This window comes from Gallus gallus, chromosome 6 (genome assembly GCF_016699485.2).
Source record: "Gallus gallus isolate bGalGal1 chromosome 6, bGalGal1.mat.broiler.GRCg7b, whole genome shotgun sequence".
Taxonomy (NCBI): domain Eukaryota; kingdom Metazoa; phylum Chordata; class Aves; order Galliformes; family Phasianidae; genus Gallus; species Gallus gallus.
In genome coordinates, this window is record NC_052537.1 from 35,279,059 (window position 1) to 35,298,746 (window position 19,688).

At 46.9% G+C, this 19,688-nt stretch overlaps 1 long non-coding RNA gene across 1 annotated transcript; it reads left to right on the forward strand.

The window, feature by feature from the left end:
- Positions 1–671: 671 nt before the first annotated feature.
- On the forward strand, positions 672–16,405 carry LOC121111147. Its single transcript, XR_005860817.2, has 7 exons — positions 672–915; positions 1,340–1,527; positions 4,831–4,982; positions 5,245–5,304; positions 6,036–6,191; positions 14,329–14,486; positions 16,196–16,405. It is a non-coding gene; the product is annotated as an uncharacterized LOC121111147 (long non-coding RNA).
- Positions 16,406–19,688: the final 3,283 nt, after the last annotated feature.

Sequence of the window (19,688 nt, forward strand, 5' to 3'; positions counted from 1 at the left end):
AAAGGAGCAGCTGCCGTTATTCCCTGGAGAAGTTGCTTTGCAGATCCCCAATTTTGGAAAGCTACAGATGGAAGTGGTTCTGATTAGCCCCAAGCAGGTATTTGTAAGTATCAGTGTCATTCTTCCCACGGCACGTGGCTGTCTCTTGTGGGGCCAGAGGAAGGTGGGACTGTCACCTGGGAGATGAGCTGAGTGTGACAGCAGAGTGCAGAGCCCTTCTCTACACGTGGCCACTGCGTCCATGTCTGAGAGGGGATGGATGTAGTGCAGGGAAGGAATATTACTGCTCTGGCACCACAGCCAAAACTTTAAAAGCAAATTCAAGATTATAATTAATGAAAGTACAAATCTGACACATTGCTGCTCCGTTTAGAGCTAAAGCAATGTAAGACATTGTGAGGATGCACAACGTTCAGGGAAAACAAAGCTAGCTGGAAAACAGCCTGTGGGATTTCAGCTTTCAGAAAATGTGAGAATGTCTGTGTACAGTGATAGGACAAGGGGGAATGGTTCTAAACTGAGACAGGGGAGGTTTAGGTTGGATATGAAGACGAAGTTCTTCACCCAGAGGTTGGTGCCCAAGGAGGCCGTGGATGCCCCATCCCTGCAGGCATTCAAGGCCAGGCTGGATGTGGCTCTGGGCAGCCTGGGCTGCTGGTTGGCGACCCTGCACATAGCAGGGGGTTGGAACTGGATGAGCATTGCGGTCCTTTTCAACCCAGGCCATCCTATGATCTATGATTCTATGATTCCACCTCCTCCAGAAAGTGGAGTTATTTCTTGTTTTGTCCTGCAGACAAGAATCACTTCCAGTCCATATTGCCAGGAGAGGATCTGGAAAGGCCACAGGGACTGCAGATGGAAACCCCACTGCCCAGGGCTGCTCTGCTCTGCGCAGCAGGCAGTGAGGGGGAGGTGAGCACAGAGCAAACCTCTGCCATGACATCATAGCTCCGTGGTGCACAAGAAAACTTGTGCACAACCAGCGTGTTGCCTCAGATGATCACATCTTCACTAAGATGTGTTTGTTGTTAAAGAAGGGGTGGTTATTACAGTTATTTCCCTTCTTTGAAAGTGTAATTTCTTTTGAACTTTTAATACTTGGTTTCCAGGATTTGTGCTTGTTTCTGTCTAATGAAGTAGAGCAAAACAGCAGAAAGTCTCTCTGCTGAAAATAATGATATTTGTTCTGTCCCTCTCCATGTACCAAATGACTGCGCAATTAAATGCAAAATAGGCAGAAAGTAGAACCAATTGAGTTATAAAGTGACACGCTCTTCCCTTTAGAAAGCAGAAGCTGATCTGCCATGGATGAGAAGTCTTGTTTCTCCTATCGCAGGCATGAAAGCCCGGTGGAGAAGCTGAGCACAGACGGTGCTAGGAAACGAGGCAGGGCACAGGGTGCTGATGCTGGTGGCAAACGCGTACCAAACCGACTCTGCTCTGACGTCTGTGTGATGGTGAAGAGTCGAAATGTTGCACTTCAGTGATTCTCCAGACCATGCCTGTACTGGGGAATAAATTCAGGTGAGCACGATCTCATTTACTGCTGAAATACTTGGCTGTATTGTAGAGTACCTAATGTCATTTTTGCAAGGATATAACAACTGACTGGGAAATGTTATTATTAAAGATGGGCTTTCTATGCTCAGAAATTACTGTACTGAGGAGCTTTGAAGGAGATCAACAGGCATTGCTGGAAGTAGGGAAGGACGACTCAAGGCAGGAGAGCCTTGTGCCCTGGGCAAGTGTGGGGCATGAGGGCAAACCCTGACATAAAGCAGCATTAGTCAGAGAATGAGGAAAAGGGCATGGAGTGCTGTTTTCTTTGTCATTTATTCCATCTTGATTGTCACCTCAGTAGTTGTCTGCAGTCTGTGAGGCAGGGAGACCTCATTGTGGCCCTCCAGTACTTGAGGAGAGCATATAAACAGGAGGGGGAACAGCTGTTTACAAGGGTAGATAGTAATAGTGCAAGGGGGGGTGGTTTTAAACTGAGACAGGGAGGTTTAGGTTGGATATTAGGAGGAAGTTTTTCACCCGGGGGGTGGTGACGCACTGAACAGGTTGCCCAAGGAGGCCATGGATGCCCCATCCCTACAGGCATTCAAGGCCAGGCTGGATGTGGCTCTGGGCAGCCTGGTCTGCTGGTTGGCGACCCTGCACATAGCAGGGGGTTGGAACTGATGATCACTGTGGTCCTTTTCAACCCAGGCCATTCTGTGATTCTATGTATCTCTGAAGTGATGTAAAGAAGTTTTGGTGGGGAAGGCGTGTTGCACCAGGGGTTACTCTTGCAGCACTGAAGCAAGAAGGGGTTCCACCCGAACAGCGGGCATTCAGTGCTGCAGTGTCTCAGTCAGACATGCCAGACCTCGGAGCAGGACGTGCGAGCCCTGGCTTCCACCACGCGCTTCAAGACAGGGTGGTGGGAAAATACACCCAGCATGGCTGACTCACAAAGAAAAGCAGAAATGAAGGGGCAGAGGATGTTGGGCTGCTGCTGTGCGAGGCACGGTGCAGGGCTGCCCTGCAGGATGGTCCTTGGAACAAAAGGAGCTGAGTAAACAAAGCAAGCGCCAGTTTCTCACTTCCCCTCCCTGCTCCTTGCGAAGCGCTTTTCATCTCTCCCAACTCAGCTTCCAGCACTGCTCCCGTGGAAGGAGGAACGAGCAACAGAGAGAGGAACTCTCCCGCTGACAGCAGGCGGCTGGCACGGAGAGCACAGAAAATCCAACTCTCCCCTCCCAGACTCCCATAAAAAGAATAGAGGGCGATGCGGCCGCTGGAACGGCGCTCTGAAGTACTGCTGTGCCGCGGAGATAGAATAACGGTGTTCATTCATGTTATCTGAGGCAGAGGAGCTGTGAGGAGCAGCGCTTGGTTGACTCTCGCTCTTTTCCTCCCCTGTACATCGTTGCTTCCCTGGGCTTGTGGCAAATGGAGACGTTGAGAGGCTGTGGTTTAAGGCGCAAACAAATAAAGCATCATTTTCCTATTTAGATAAAATCATAGCAGTGAATTATTCACATTCCATGCTAAAATATTTTTACGAATTCAAGGGATCTGAAACTATATAATATGTCTCTCTAAAGACATTTTAGAATATTTATGAAAACAATTCATAAAATTAAATCCCCTTAGTCCTAGATTAGCACTTGACATTTGTCAGACTAATAAGTTTTCTTAGCTAGAGGGGATACCCTGCCTTTCAATATCACTGAATGGATTCTCCTCCTGATATCTATTTGGCAGTGTTGGGCTTACACTTACTTACATAAATGGCCCTGATCTGACAGGACATTGCTTTTCTTTGCAGCTTTACTCTGTTCCTTTCTGCCAATTACGTATATGCATGTATACCATTGGCACAGCCAGCAGAACCTCCTTTCATATCTGTTGTGTTCTTCACACTTAGCTTAAAGAAGAAAATTCACACACTGGAAACTGTTAATTCATTTATTCTTATGCCAGTGCTGACAAAGTTGTTTATGTGGTTGTCTGCGTGCGTGGAAGGAAGATTGTCTTGGTTTGATTAATACATCATAAATGTTCATGAACCACGTCTGCTTGCTTGTCACATTCTACACCAGGGACAATTTGTATAGAGGTTTCTTAAGCTACATCTCTCACTTCCATGGGAAAACAAACGAACAAAACTCAGGAAGCAACAAAACCGGATCAAAGAGTCTTGTCTTCTGCCTGATTTGAATGCTGTAATGGAGCAAGTCTCACGCTTTGTACGTAGATGGGAGCAACTTTGATGTCTGTGCGTGTAGGATCAGTGCAATATATTGTTTCAAATTACACCAGAACAAAGTTGTCTCAGATAGCTGGAAATGAGAATTTGAGAAAGGTGTATGTACAGCAGCCTTCCATACAGTGCTGCCATGCTGCAGGTGGACTGCACTGCCTGCATGGTACCTTGGAATTGGTAAGCAACAGTCTGTAAGAACAGGTAACTCAAGGGATGAGCAGCTGGGCACCAAGGCCCATCATCACAAATTAGACTCTCTCTGTTTAACAGAACTCTCCAAATTTCATGTTGGCACCCTGGAGTGCTGAGATTATAGAATCATAGGATGGCCTGGGTTGAAAAGGACCACAATGCTCATCTCATTCCAACCCCCTGCTATGTGCAGGGTCGCCAACCAGCAGCCCAGGCTGCCCAGAGCCACATCCAGCCTGGCCTTCAATGCCTGCAGGGATGGGGCATCCACAACCTCCTTGGGCAACCTGTTCAGTGCGTCAGAGCTGTGCCTCTGCATACACTGCCCTGTAGGAGCACTGTGCTTTCTGGCTTACAGCCACCCCTGGCAGCCAGAACCAGGCCATTTTGCTGGCCAGGCCTGGAGCCAGCAGGATGATGCTTCCCCAGCCCTTTGCAAACCATCTGTGCTGCTTCTTTAATCTCCGGGCCGTCAATGCTTGAATGCTTTGCTATGCCACAGTGCAGCTTCAAGCAAAGGGGCTGAAAGCATCTTCTTGTGCCAACAGCCTGGTGGGTGCAGGGCATTCCCAGGGAGAACAGGCTCTGCTCAAGCCTTTGGCTCACACTCCCTCCAGGTGGCAGGGAGCTGAGGTGAGTGTTAAGTGTCTGATCTACAAAACACACAAGTTAGGTTTAATTCAGGTCCTTGCTGTGGTAGAGATGCATTAACTATGAATGAATTTACAGTGTTTAAATAAATAGGAAGCTTATGTGGCATGAATTACCTTCAAAATAAAGCAATTCACTCTGAACATTTCTTCAGTCTTTCCCATTGGTCTTGAAAAGCATTTGAATGTGAACCTTGAGATATCTTCTGTCACCTTGATATTTTCATGCAGGTACAGTGAGGAGGAAAACACCACAAATGTCACAAGAAGAATTTGTGTGAATCCTGGCAACCCTGCATGAGCTCTATGGGTGTGAGAACGTGTCGGAGATCCCTGCTGCCAGAGCTCCTGACTGTCACTGCTACCAACTGGCACAGCACCAGGTATCAGTGGTAGAAATGTTTATTTGTTACAGAGAACATAAAAGTCTTTCTTTGGAAGAATCAAAAAAGAAATAGTGTCTCATCTCCTACTTCTGTAGCCTCTTTGGGGTCAAGGCTTAGCTCAAAAGCTCTTTTGTTGAGTTTTCCCTGTGATTCTGGCAGCATTTTTCTCTTTCCTTTTCTGTCTCCAGCTTCAAACCCAGCAGCTTGCACATGTGCTTCTTCCTCATCCTTTGTTTTTTGTTAGTAAATTTATCTTTAGATGGGAATACACCGTCAGCTCCACTACCTTGCTCAATCAAGGAAACCAACCAGCCTGGAGGTAAGGCAACGGTAATTCCAGTGAGCACAAAGTCTCTTAATAGGTAAGAAACAAACATGACAAAATGAAAAGGATGCATAGTAACGGAGAAATTAAAATGAAAAAGATCAGCTTTTACACCAAATAATCATTGTGTAGATCAGAAGTGTTAAATATATAGTGCACAGCACTACAAATCCACTCGCAGTGATAAAAAAAATTTAAGGGCTGTTAAAACCCATAGCTGTGATAAATGCTCTTTTTAAATGCAGAAAAATACAGGAATCATCGATAGCGTTTATTACCATTTCTGTAATAATCCTTTAAAGTTTCCAGCAGCTACGTCTTCTACTCTGGGATGCTGTTCTAGGAAACTGCCATTCCCTGCGGCGGGGAGGCACTGCGACGGGGCCTCTTCAGGGGGAGGAGGGCACAAGTGGGGCGAAGGGCTCTGCTTGCATGTTCCCCTTCCTGCTGTGGGGGTGTCCCTGTGTCCTGGTGTCTGTGTGTCCTGATGTATCTACGTCCTGGTGTCCCAGTGTCTTTGTGTCCCTGTGTCCTTATGTCCCTGTATCCTGGTGCCCCCCTGTCCTTGTGTCCCTGTGTCCTGATGTCTCTGTGTCCTTGTGCCTTGTGCCCAGGTACCCCCTGTCCTTGTGTCCCCCCGTCCTGGTGCCCCGTGTCCTGATGTCTCCGTATCCTGGTGTCCCTGTGTCCTTGCATCCCCATGTCCCTGTGTTCTGGCTCTGCAGAACACAAGGACCATCTGTAGAGGAGCACGTAGGAGATGTCACAGCAACCCGCTGCATTCCCTGGCTTCCCACTGGGCTGCGCACTGCTGGTGGGGAGCTCCTGTCTGCGTGCACCTGTGGCTGCGTGATGGGGAACGGCTTTGGCTTCAGGAGCAAGTAAGTCTTAATGAGGAGATGGGGTGAGAAGCCACCCAGGAGCTCCCATTAAGAGCAAGGTTTGCTGCTCTCAGCACTGTCACAGTTATTGCCATCCCTGCCATCTGCATTTCACTTCAAACCCCAACATCCGTGGGCAGCACTTCTCCAGGTGGGAGCTCTGCAGCACCACGGGGTCCCCATCGGTGGCACTATGTTTGGAGTTGTGCAGCTAAGTCAGAACAGGGTTAGTGTTAATGAATGCCTGAAGACAATATGCTGAAGGGCCGTGTGAGCTAATGATTGCTCTTTTTGTGTCTGAGGGATCCCACCGTTTTTGTGAGGGATGGAGGAGGATGGAAGAGGGCATCCCCTGGAGGACACGCCTTCCTGGCTTTAACCAGAGCTTTTAAAGGAGTTCTAAATGTGTTTATTGCTCAGCTACTCACTCCTGAGTGATTTAATGCTTTTGTGCAGATTCCTCATACTGCATAGGCACCTTGTTCTGGTGCTAAGCAGAACCAGCCTCATCTCAGGAAAAGCATCACCTAGGAGCCACTGCAGCTAGATTGATAAATATTGCATGGCTGCTGAATGTTTAGTAGCTGTAATTAAAGCTAATAGGATGCTTGCAATTAGTAACAGGGAAAGGGGAATTGTAAAAAGCATAGCTACTCACATTATTTATTGCAGACATTTAGACCTTGATCATCCTGAGACCCGTGTATTTAATAGATGTTTACCAACTGCATGCTTGGGCTTCAGCTGTGGCCTGCAAAAGTATCCTTCATTTTTTCTTTCTTTCTTTTTTTTTTTTTAATGCATAATCTATGGGCAAAAGAGGATTTTTACACTTCATTTGGTGTCTGTGAATGAACTTCTGGGTGCAGGCAGTAACTCTTCATGCTCTATTTTACCATAGCTGTTGTTTGGCAGGGAGATCAAATCCTTGCTAGTTATTGCTACTTCAAGCAAAGTGTGCCTTTTTGGTTTTAATTTGATGGCTTTTTTTGTTTGTTTACTTGTTTTGCTTGCTTTTCTTTGGTGCATTTAGCAGATGTAGTGTATTTCACTCATGGAAGAGACTTCTTTGCATGGAGGTGAGGTGTGTGGGGAAGCAGGTGGGAGATGTGCAGCAGTGCTGGCTGAGCTGAGGGCTGCTCAGCGGCTCTGTCAGGGGATAAATGGGACACAAGAAAAAGACAATGGAGAGAGAACATTATGAATTGCTAAGAAATAGCCATTTGTTGCCTGAACTGGTCCAAAAGCATTTTGCAGCAATCGTCCTGGTGCTAATTCAGGGACAGCTCTCAGAACAGCGCAGCTCTGGGCGATGCCCCGTGTGGTGCACCTGGCAGCTTGCAACCCTGGCAGCTTCAGCAGCCACAGCAAAGCTCTTGCAGGTGAGCTTTTGTGTGGGCTGCTTTGCAGCACTGCCTGTGCTGTGGCTGCTTTTATACTCAGACTGGTACCACGTCCACCTGCAAGCTATACCCCAATGCTTGAGCTAGACAGAAAAGCAAGAATAATATCCATTATTACCATTCTGGATTTTAATCTTCTCTAACAAGCATCACACTTCTACAGTACGAATTGAGCGTTATTTTGGTATTTAATACACCCATCTGTCACAGTGGTCCAGAAGGAGAAACAGCTATATATGCAGGTGAAAGATCTTGTTATGCATTGGAAAGATGCCATAGCAAATAAAAGGATCATAGAGTCTTAGAATCATAGAGTCACAGAATGGCCTGAGTTGAAAAGGACCACAATGATCATCCAGTTTCAACCCCCTGCTATGTGCAGGGTCGCCAACCACCAGCCCAGGCTGCCCAGAGCCACATCCAGCGTGGCTTCTTGGTCTTGAGATCTTGGTTTCTGTAACCTGGGAGGCTCTCCTGCTTGTTAAGCAACATGAGTTTCCTATCTGTCCTTTTTTCTCATCCAGTGCACAAGTCTCAGAATTGCTTGGTGGAAAAAGCAGCACCGGGTGCTGAGATTCAGTATGGGATTGGATGATTTATGAGAATGAAAGCAGAGGAAGGAAACATAAATTCACACTGTTATATCCTTCTTTTCTTTAGAACAAAAATGGAATGTTTAGATCAGATTGAGTTTAGACATGGCACAAAGATTCATTCCTTTCCTTACATTTCACTTTCACCCTGAGATTACCCAGAAAGTCACAGTTTTATTTCAGCTAAATTCAAATTAACACACATGAGACATAAGGAAAAACCTTTTCTCTCAAAGAGTGGTCAGGCACTGAAAGGGGCTGCCCAGGGAGGTGGTGGGACACCGCTGTCCCTGGTGGTGTTGAAGAGGTATCAGGATGAGGTGCTATGCAATATGGTTTAGTAGCTTAGTGGTAGCAGTGGTGATGGAAGGACAGGTGGACAAGATGATCTTATAGGTCCTTTCCAACCCTGTGATTCTATGATTATATAAATGACCTGATTGCATCACACCAACTACTTAAGCCTATTTATTCCCTCCTTGCATTTGTGAAAAGCTAAAAAGTATCTTAATGGGGTTGCAAGGAACCTTTCCAACAAGAGATATTTGCACTATATGGAGAATATCAGTTGTTGAGGCAAAGCAGAAATGCCCTGGTGGGAAAGCCTTTGCTTGTTACTGATTTGGCTGCTCAGTCCCAAATTCTCTTTGCCATCTCCCTGCAGGATATGGGACCACTGGGGAACCACTCCCAGCCTTCTTTCAGCTGATGGCTGTAAAAAGTAGAGAAGGAACACACAGTTCAGGTCGTGGCTGTGGGCTGAGGGAGGGTCACTGTGGCTCTGGGCTGACATGCACAATTCATTCCTTCCCAAAGAAAAGCATTCCGTGTTGAGAAATCCCCTGTTCAGACCCGATGTCTGGAAGCAATATTGTGTGCATTGAAACACACATTGGTTTTGCTTCTCTCTCTTTTTTCTTTTTTCTCTAGCAATTAAGTTTCCATTAAATGGAAGAGGAAAATGCTATGTATAAAATTGAAATAGAGCACAAAGTCAAGGGTAACATCAATTTGCTTACCATCTTCCAGGAACTCTCAGAAATTGCCCATGTCCTATGGATATCCAGATTATTTCTCATTTCTCTTAGGTCCTAGTAATGCAATGATGAGAAAAAATCATAATGTGGTTTTACAGGAGGCTTTTACAGGGCTGATTTCTTCAGCTGGGAGAGGGAAGCTTGCAAAACCTGGTAGACAATGTCTCTGAATATCTGATAATGGACGTTGCTTTCTGGAGCAAACTCCTGGATGTGGTAACTATTTCATAGCTCAGTGCGGCTGTAGCTTCGTGCTTTTGTCTGAAAGAATCATAGCAGCATAGAATGGCCTGGGTTGAAAAGGACCACAGTACTCATCAGTTCCAACCCCCTGCTATGTGCAGGGTCACCAACCAGCAGCCCAGGCTGCCCAGAGCCACATCCAGCCTGGCCTTGAATGCCTGCAGGGATGGGGCACCCACAGCCTCCTTGGGCAACCTGTTCAGTGCGTCACCACCCTCTGGGGGAAAAACTTCCTCCTAATATCCACCCTAAACCTCCCCTGTCTCAGTAAGTTGCTAAAGCACGGATGGCTCAGGTGCACACGAGCTGTTATGTGCACTCATATGAGCGTGTACGAGTTCAAAAGATACAGAGGAGCAAAGTGTTTAAAATGTCTATTGGAAGGAAGGAAGGCTGGGCAAAGTCTTAGGAAGGGATCAAGCTACTTAGAGACATGAGCTGACTTTCAATGAGGAATTGTAACTCGTTTTTGAAATCGAGTCTTGAGTTCCCGAGTCACCTACACGGCTTTAAAGGGTCATCTGTGACTGCCATCGCATTGTGCAGAATTTACAGCCTGGATGGAGGAATTTACAGAGAAAATGAGATGCAGGCAAAATGAAAACGAAGGAAATGAACTGTATAGAAGTGTCAAGTGAATTGTTTCAGAAATTTCTTCCGTTTCACTGTGTCTCATCTAAAATTTGTATCAAATGGAACCTTTAAGTATTCGTATTATCTCTACTTTCATCTGACATGAAGCAGATTAGCTAACGGTAGCAAATTTGGTATGCAGGAAAATGGATTTAAATAACAGAAGTACCATCACAGAAAGCACGCTGAGCACCATTTTTACAAACTCTGCTCCAAATGTGACCATCTGATGTGTTTAGAATTGGTCCCAGAGAGCTCCCTGCTCGCTGATGGTGTAACCTGAGGGTGGGGTACGGCTCCTCATCTGCACGACTGCAGGTTGCTCTCTGCCAGGAGCTGCTTTCACCCTCACCATCACCGGTGGCTCGTGGTGTCCACAGGGGCTCTGAGAGCCTTTGACTGATAGGGGTGATAATAGGGATATTTTAAATACGGTATGCAGGATTTGGGCCCAAACTCGTGGATGTGCTGAAGTTGGGACCTCTCTTCCTCCCAGAGTACCAAAACTGTATTTCAAAGGTGCAATGCGGCCATCACTAAGCAAACATATGCCATCAGAGGGTGAGGTGCAGCTTTCCTGGGCACGTACCATGACTTTCTGCCCACCCCACGTCCCACCCACCGTTGCTCTGTGCTGGATTTGTTCCTTTTTTCCAAACCATGGCTGTTACTTTGTGCGTTTTGCTACTCTGCACGGCAAGATCCTCGCAGCAGAACAAGCGTGTATGTGAACACGTGGAGCAGTGATTTGCATTAATTACTCCCGAAGTGGCTGCTTTTCCTGCTGTGAGATGCACACGGATGCATTCTGCACTCCCAGCAATGCTGTGGCACTCTTTGAAGATCCCCCGCTTCCTGTGGCACTGTCAGATGTGTCACGTCGGAGGGGAACAGCCTTTCAGAAGCTGCTATGTTGGAAAGGCAAACAACATATGCTGGAAATGCAAACGTGGTGTTGGATTTATTACAGGAACCGCTGATGAAAATTACATACAGAATCATAGAATGGCTTGGGTTGGAAGGGACCCCAGGAATCGTCAAATTCCAACCCCCTGCTGCAGGCAGGGCTGCCAGCCTCTAGATTTGGAGTGAATCCCTGTGTGTTATGGGCTTGGTGATGTTTATGCATTGGTGGTGAAAATGTGATATCACCACTTTTTTTATTGGGACAGAGGAGATGGAAACCACCAAACAACTGAAATATCGTCATTGTTCAGTAGAACTTAACTTGTGGTTTTATTTGGCTTTTGAAGGGAGAAGGAAAAGGTAATTAAATGTCATCTAAGCAGAGGAACAGAAAGCTTTAACAGCAAGAGCACCATGGTTGCACTGGAAGTGTTGTGTCCATGCCCCTATGGAGGAATCAGCAGCTTTTGCATAGATGCCACCTCCTCCCAGGAGACCACGACATGCTGGCTGCCCACTGCTGGCCCTGTGAGGCTGCTGCACAAGGGCCATGGCTTGCACATCGTGACTACTTGCCCTGCTGCTTTATTTTGATGGTGATTTTGGACTTTACTTACCAAAGAGGTAGAAATTGCAAAAACAAAAGAAAGCAAACCCAGATATTTGGTATCATCTTGACATTTTGAAGAATTAGAAGGGGGCAAATGCTGGTCGTATTTCTGTTATCCTTGCATAGTCACATGCTGAGGCTTAGGATCTTGAGGCTGTAGAACCAGGGAGGGCTATAAGGTAGATTGTCAGACAGGTTTCGTTGTTACTGTGAGCAGTGTTGTACGACAAATGCATCTGCATAAGGATATCCCTCCTGGCTGCATATGGCAAGTCAAAAAAAAACAAATTGAATAGGAATGTAATCACCCTCCCTACACCATATCCAGTTATGCTCTGAACACTCAAGCCCTGAAGGATCAGAGCTGAAGCTTTTGTGCTACATTTCAGCTCTCATTGGCCCAAAACAGCAGAGAGATGCACTGAGGGGTCCTGCAAAAAGCTTCTCCTCGGAAGCAGTCTGCTTTGATAGGACATAATGACTGGTGAAAGGGAATTAAATCATTTAGCTTTTGTTTGAATCAAAAAGGAATCTACAGCTCCCTGCTTCTGCCTGAAAGTGGATGCAAACAGGTGGCAGCATCCTCTAAGATGAAACTCAGCGTCAGTGCTCTGAAGCAAAGAGCTGCTGTTTAACTCCTCAAGCTGCTCCTTAACTGTTAGTCTTAAAGTCAGTTAGTTAGGCTTAATCTGATTTCAGTCAGTCCAAACATCAGTCAACAAGTAGTCCTGAGATGTCATCTCAACCCCCCATCACTGTAGTGCAACAGAAATAAATAACATGGACAAATGTTCCTTGCTCACATTTTTTCCCCTAAGTAATACATAACTTAAAAAATTGATTTTTCTTTGAGGGGTAATAATTTCCAGGATATTACTGCGGCACAAACAGACTTGCTTTATTGCAGCTAAGAAAATCCTGAAGCTTATAGGATATGTCTGAACAGCAAACACGGTATACAAAGGGTAGGTATATAGGACATGGACTTAGTGCTGGGCAATGCAGCCAGCTGTTGCTGCCCCTCACTGCATCCCTCTGTGGCAGCAGTGGGGCCAGGCTTACCTGCAGCCCTGACACCTTCCCCTGCCTGGGCACCCCCTGCCCTGCCCAGATAGGAAAGATGAGAGGGACCGAACTCCTGAATCACAAAATGGCCTGGGTTGAAAAGGACCACAATGATCATCTAGTTTCAACCCCCCTGCGATGTGCAGGGCTGCCAACCACCAGAGCAGGCTGCCCAGAGCCACATCCCTTCCTGTCCCCATAGAGGGGTGTACCAGAAGAGCCTCTTTTTGCAAGAATTCTCCTCTCCTTGTTGTCTTGTCATACAGGAGCTTTCGGCTGTGCGGGGTTCAGATGGATATATTTCTCAGCGCAGGTAGGGCATTGCAGTGGTCTGGGCATGACTTCCCCACCATGCTGAGTCAGCAGCTTTGTATGCTTTGAGGAGATGTCCACGTATTATGGGCTACAGCTACTGATACTCTGAGGAAAAATTCTGCTCAATTCACAAAGCAAAATTACCTGGGAGAACATCACTGCAGGTGAGCTCAGCAGTGGTGTGTGCTGTCACTGTGTGTGTGCACATAGCAGGGGGTTTGAAACTTGATGATCATCGTGGTCCTTTTCAACCCAGGCCATTCTATGGTTGCGTTATGCCTGATGAGGAAGCAAGTTGTACAAACCTCAGCCTGTTGTTTTTTATGATACCTTTGAAGCTTTTTCAGTAATGTCAGCAGTGAATTATTGTGCATGCATGTGACATGTGAAAGTCTAACATGCTACAGCCCAGCGTTATGAAGCCCTGTTGAGTATTTGCTGTGTTACAGTTGTTGCCACAGCTACTTTTCCCACACGAACTTTAAGAGCTGAGACCGGCTATAGCACTCCTTGAACGACATAAATGAAGATAATGGCCTTGAAAATGGGATTTCAGTGTAATGATCTGTGGTAAGAGTGAGACTTGAGTGTCTGCTGGTGGTCCAGGAGCACTGCTGAGCAGTGACACCATGCACTGAGCCAGCAGTGCCTCTGCAGGAGGATGACTGGAGAAGAGCTGGGTCAGAACTCAGCTTAGGTGCTGTAGAACCATGGAATGGTGTTGCTGCAAAATAGGTGACCTCAGCCTTCATGCATCCCTGGCTGGAGCGAGATGTGAGCATGGAGAGCCCAGCTGTGGGGCTGCACAGACCTGCCCTGTGCTGGGAAAACAATTCTGCAGAGCCATGAGTAAGGGATGCTTCAGGTGCGTGCAAAGGAGATGTGAGGAAGGGTATGTGCAAACGCCCATGCCGTGCCCAGCCCTGAGGGATGTCCCCTTCCCTCCCAGCTGCTGGTAGTGTTACTCTCACCTATCCTCTCTGCCTGAGTGTGTCCAGGGCTGAATTTCACTCATGGAGCTCTCAGGACAAAAAGGGCTGCCTGCTTGGCTGCTATGTGCAGCCTGGCAAATCTGGCCTTTGAGTAATTAATGGAGATTTTGACAAGCTGTGTTAACAGGAAGGCATTTTAGATTGGATGTAAGCACCTTAAGGTCAAATTCACTTTTGTCCCTGCAACCTTAACGCTTCTCCATACATTTCCATCCTGTGCATTGAATGGAAAAGATATCATGTGAGCATGTAATTACAGACTGTATTATAGCACAATAATTCCTCCGCGAGACAGCTAAAGACTAACTGAGAGCTAATCTATCCAAAACCAATATCACAGCCCCAGCACAGGCTGGACTCGGGCCAGATGGGAGCCGGGAACAGCTTTTGTGACAATGATGGATGCGGTGTAGCTGCCGATGGATGGAGAGCAGACATCCCCTTGTATCCTTCCAGACCACTCCAGCATTCAGTCCTGTGCTACCATCCTGCCTGAAGGTAAGAACAACTTGTTTAAGAGGGTACTAGCACCTTTTGAGCTCCCCACAGCCTTCTCTTCTCCAGGCTGAACACCCCCAGCTCCCTCAGCCTGTCTCCATAGGAGAGGTGCTGCAGCCCTCTGAGCATCCTCATGGCCACCTATGAGCCCACCCCAGCAGCTGACTGTCACCCTTCGGCTGCGACCACCCAACCAACTCCATACTGACCTTTCAAACCTGTATCCCTCCCACTTAGATATAAGGATGTGCTATGTAACCATGTCTGAGGCCTTGCACACGCCCGGGTGGATGACACCAGTTGAAGGAGTACAAAAGAAAGTGCTTAATATGTGATTTTGCATATTACTTAAAATCTGAGACCATCAAACCGAATTCAAAGCGACTTTGGGAACGTTACGGTACTTCTAATATAAATGGATGTGGCTGATATACTTCTGTCTGCTGGATCAGCCACAGTGACAGCTGAACAGAAAATCCATTAGAAAATTTATATGTGTACCGTTGTCTGGAGTTGGAAGAAAGCATATTTTGATGTTCAGATACAAGAAGTATGATGTTCGGGGACTGGAATAATCCCCACAGGACGCGGTTCATTCGCAGTACATCATCCAAGGACAGCCAGCTGCAGGCTCTGCTCTAATTTCCTGGTGAGCTTCCCCTTAATATTTATTGTGCAGACAAAAGAAACCACATCTAGTGAATATTTATATCAGAAAGAGAAGGATTTTTTATTAACTGATAGTCCATATATCCCTGAATAGGAGAGACTGGAGCAAATATGGAGAGGTCTAAGGTTGTGGACTGTTTGATTGTAGTTTCTAATTGGGAGTACAGATAGCATTATGGCTTTGATTCATTTTTACACAGAGGGAGGAGTAGCAGTTTCCAGCCAACACGTGGCAGGTTTTGCCCCAACCTGGTGGCTGCAAATCACATCCCTGGTGGCTGCCACTGTGTCCCAGTAGTGCCTGGCTCCCCAGGGCAGGGCACGGTGCATCGGGACCATGCACGAACTGCAGCTGGCTGCTCTCATCTGGGGCATAGAATCATAGAATGGCCTGGGTTGGAAGGGACCTCAAGGATCATCAAGCTCACCCCCCCTCCCCCAGCCCCCCCAGGCAGGGCCACCAACCTCTACACTTAATACTAGCCCAGGCTGCCCAGGGGCCCATCCAACCTGGCCTTGAACACCTCCAGGGATGGACGGGGCATCCACAGCCTCTCTGGGCAGCTGTTCCAGCACCTCACCACTCTCTTAGTAAATATTCTTTCCCTGACATCCAACCTAAATCTTCCCTCCTTCAACTTTAAACCATTTCTCCTCATCCTGCTGTTATCCACCCTTTGAAAGAGTTGACTCCCTTCCTGTTTATAGGCTCCCTTCAGGTACTGAAAGGCTGCAATGAGGTCACCCCGCAGCCTTCTCTTCTCCAGGCTGAACAAGCCCAGCTTCCTCAGCCTGCCTTCATGGGGGAGGTGCTCAGCCCTCTGATCATCTCTGTGGCCCTCATCTGGACCCTCTCCAACAGCTCCCTGTCTTTCTTGTATGGGGGCTCCAGACCTGGACGCAATACTCCAGATGGGGCCCCACAAGAGCAGAGTAGAGAGGAACAATCATCTCCCTGCTCCTGCTGGCCACTCCTCTGCTGATGGAGCCCAGGATACCATTTGCTATCTTCTTTTGTCCTGACATCTTTTGTCTTGTAGGAAGATGGATCCAGGAATACAACAACTGCAGGGTACTTTGTACAATGCCACGGATCATGCCATACCTGCACCTGATGCACAAGCATCACTTTGGGACACAGTCCGGGGGAAAAGGCCTCTGGTAATGAACAAATTAAAGTTAAAATCAGCACTTTAAGTTCCATATATTCAAGGTGAGACAATAATTCAAGAAATAACAGTAAGGGTGTTTTTTTTTTTTTTTTTTTAAGATTTACTACTTGAGCCAAAAGTCTTTTCTGTATGTTGTGGTATGTTGTGGTATATCTCTGGATGCTATGTGTGGGACCAGAACAGTGGGCTGTGCCAGCAGCAGGGCAACCCTATGGACCTCAGAGCACTAAGAGATACTGGAAGAAGGAGGGCAGAAATCACTTCACCTGAGGGCTTCAGCATGGGTTGCCATGCGAAGTGTGGGCTGGAGAACCACAGCTCAGGAATAAAAGCTGCTGCTGAGAAACCACAAAACCACCGAGACAATTCCAGCTGGCAGCTCAGATCCATCAACGTCTCATTAAACAAATGCCTCCCTTACAAAAGGAAGAGGGGAAAAAACCAAGCTGCGTGTGTTTCTGAGCGGCCATTTCAGAACAGAGCGCAGGAGTCAGGGAAAAACTGCAAATGGGAATTTGCAAACACTGGAGTCGCTGATGGAGAGCTCTGGCAAAGGCACAGTGCACTGCAAGCAGCAGCTGTAGAGATGGACAGAGATTTCCTCAGGTGGATAATCCCCTGAGCAGCAAAGGTAAATTACAGGTGTGTTTGTCAGTGGAGCCCTATGTGGCTTTCACTTCATTATATCAAACTTGGTGTGCACATGTGCATCACTGCCAGGACTGAAATTTCCCTGTCCCAGACAGTGAGAGGCATTTTCAGCAGCTACGTTGTGCTGCAGCGCTGCCAGCCCGGGGAGTGTGCTGAGATGAATGATGCCACCTCTCAGTCCTGCTCACAGAGCAGCTGAACTCTGTGTAGGGGCTGCAAATAGGTGCAGGCAGGAGTGGATGTAGGATGGGAAGCTCTCACCTCTCAACCCTCAGCTGAGACTCAGCAGCCGGGGAGCTCAGTGCTTGCAGCTGCTGCTCTGCAAAGTAAGCAGAGGAACCCTTTCCAGCAGCAGGCTGAGCTGATCTCAGCTGCTCCAATGGGGCAGTGGTGTGGGGAGGTGGGCTGCACCCCAGTAATAGTGGGGACCCCAGGAAGGATGCTCATGCATCCATGCGGTGCTGGTGGCTTGCTGGGCATGACAGATAGGAGCAACCTTCAAACCCTTACATCCCACCTGGGGTCCAGAGGGCCTCAGGATACCCCACCAGTTTCAGAAAGCCATGGGGGCAATCCCCAGCAAGAAACAGCAATGGAACGCTCTGGCAATGCCACCTCCTCTCTTAGCACCTGCAGCCCTTCCACTGGAAAAAATGAATGGCTTGTAGGAGACAATAACATTATTATAAATCAAGTTGTATTTCTATTATAATGACGAAGGGAGAACACACTTTCTATATGCTAAATATATTCGTGTGGTTATATGATAGTAGCATTCCTTAAATTGATGATATTTATCAGCTGAGGAAAACAAATTTCTATATACAGAAGAAAATAATTAAAGGAAAGGGGAGAATAATAGCAGCTTCACAGCAGTCAAGTCTGGCAATGTCTTAAGAGAAATATTGATGTTCTTTTGGATGCGTGTCAAGTAGAAATGGAAAGATAGCAGGGCAATTTCTTCTGCAGTTATAACTACAAAGGATCTTTAAACACTTGCAGTCCTACATACCCAGGATGAAATTTTGTTTCCAGCAGACTGACTTCTCCTTGCTTTCTCTGATGGGAAAAAGAAAAATTGGTTACAAGGGAATTTTTGTTTATTTGTCTTTTTGGAACCTGTTGAGTGTCATCTATACTCTGCTTAACCTGACATATCGCTGCAAAAAAAAAGAGGAAAAAATACAACCTGCAAGTACAGGATCATTGTGGCGAAGCCCAGTGGTGCTGTTACACTTATTTAAGGAGGCTATTGGCTTTTCCATCATTTCCCCTCTTTTTTTTTTTTTTTTTTTTTTTCCAGCTGCTGATGATCTGGCTGAGATGTTAGCCTGGGGTGGCACCCGAGTGGGTGGAACATCCCTAACCCGTGGGCTTGCTTTGCAGAGTAAGGAGTGCAGAGCTGGGAGGGGCTGGAGCACAGCCATTGCAGCAGCACCCAGCCCATTTGGACTCATGGTAGCACCCAAGGCATGTGGGGGAGGCATGCAGCACCTCGTTATCCACCTGCCAGGGCCGGACAGGACGGCTGCAGAGCCACAGGTGTGTGCAGCACTGCTTATATATTCACCTGATATATACACCTCAGAGGTGCTGTACGGGCCTTTATTACAATGCTGGCATAGAGTGCTGTTGTTGCTAAAGCTGTCAGGGCTTATATCACTTGAAAAATAATTGTCCAGTCTCTGAGGACCTGGGTAGTGCTTAACACAACCGTTTTTCTAGGCCATAATATAAAGCATGACGTTGATGTACTGCTACTGCACCTCATAACTGAATTCTAGTGCCTGCGTTCCTTGGGTTTATTAGGGACGTTCAGATTGAAATTGCAAATCTCCATGCAAAGCTCTCTGCCATTGCTCCCAGGTGGGGCACCCACAGGGCTCCAGTCTCACCAATGGCCGTGCTGCTCAGGGGGTGCTCAGGAGCCCGGGTGTGATGCACAGAGGGTTGCAAGGTAAGCAGGAGGCAGTGGGGAATAACAAAAGGCTGATGAAGTTTTCCTGAACTATGTGTTCTTTTTAATTCTCGCTTCCTTTATAGATGCTCTGATAAACAGCAAACAGCTTGTTAACAGTAGCAAAATGGAAATTTCCCCTGCACAGTATAAATTTCAGTGATATACATGAATATAAAACAGTGTAAAGCTACACTCTTCTTTACAAAAACAAATGTGCCTCAACATTGTACAAGAGACACTAATACAGTACAGCCATTAAGAAATATATAACGTTGACATTAATTGAAGTGAAACGAGGTGTGCTTGGATGAATAGAACTCAGGGAAACAGGTAAATTGTGCTTGTAAGTGAGGGAGGGACTCTGCAATAGGATGGCTGTTGTGCATGGTATGACTGCCAGGTCATTATTGCCATCCCTGGAAACAGCCATGGGCTCAGCACCGTGTAGCACTGGTCATATGCGCCCCTGAATTGCCTCTGTTGTTTGCTTGTGCAGCTCACACCCTTCTTTCGTACCTGCATCCTTTTGGTGACATCACGTTTTTTAGTGTGTTTTACTGCCCAGTACCATATAACACATGGATCTACTCACCTAATGAGGCAGTGGTTGTTGGCATCCCAATGTAGAGGAGCATAATGGCTCGGTGAAGACATGTTTATGAACTCTAATGCAACTTTTGTGGTACGTTTTATGTAATTGAAAAATTATCAACCTGACATTAAAACAAGTCTTGGTTTAAGGGAGTGTAT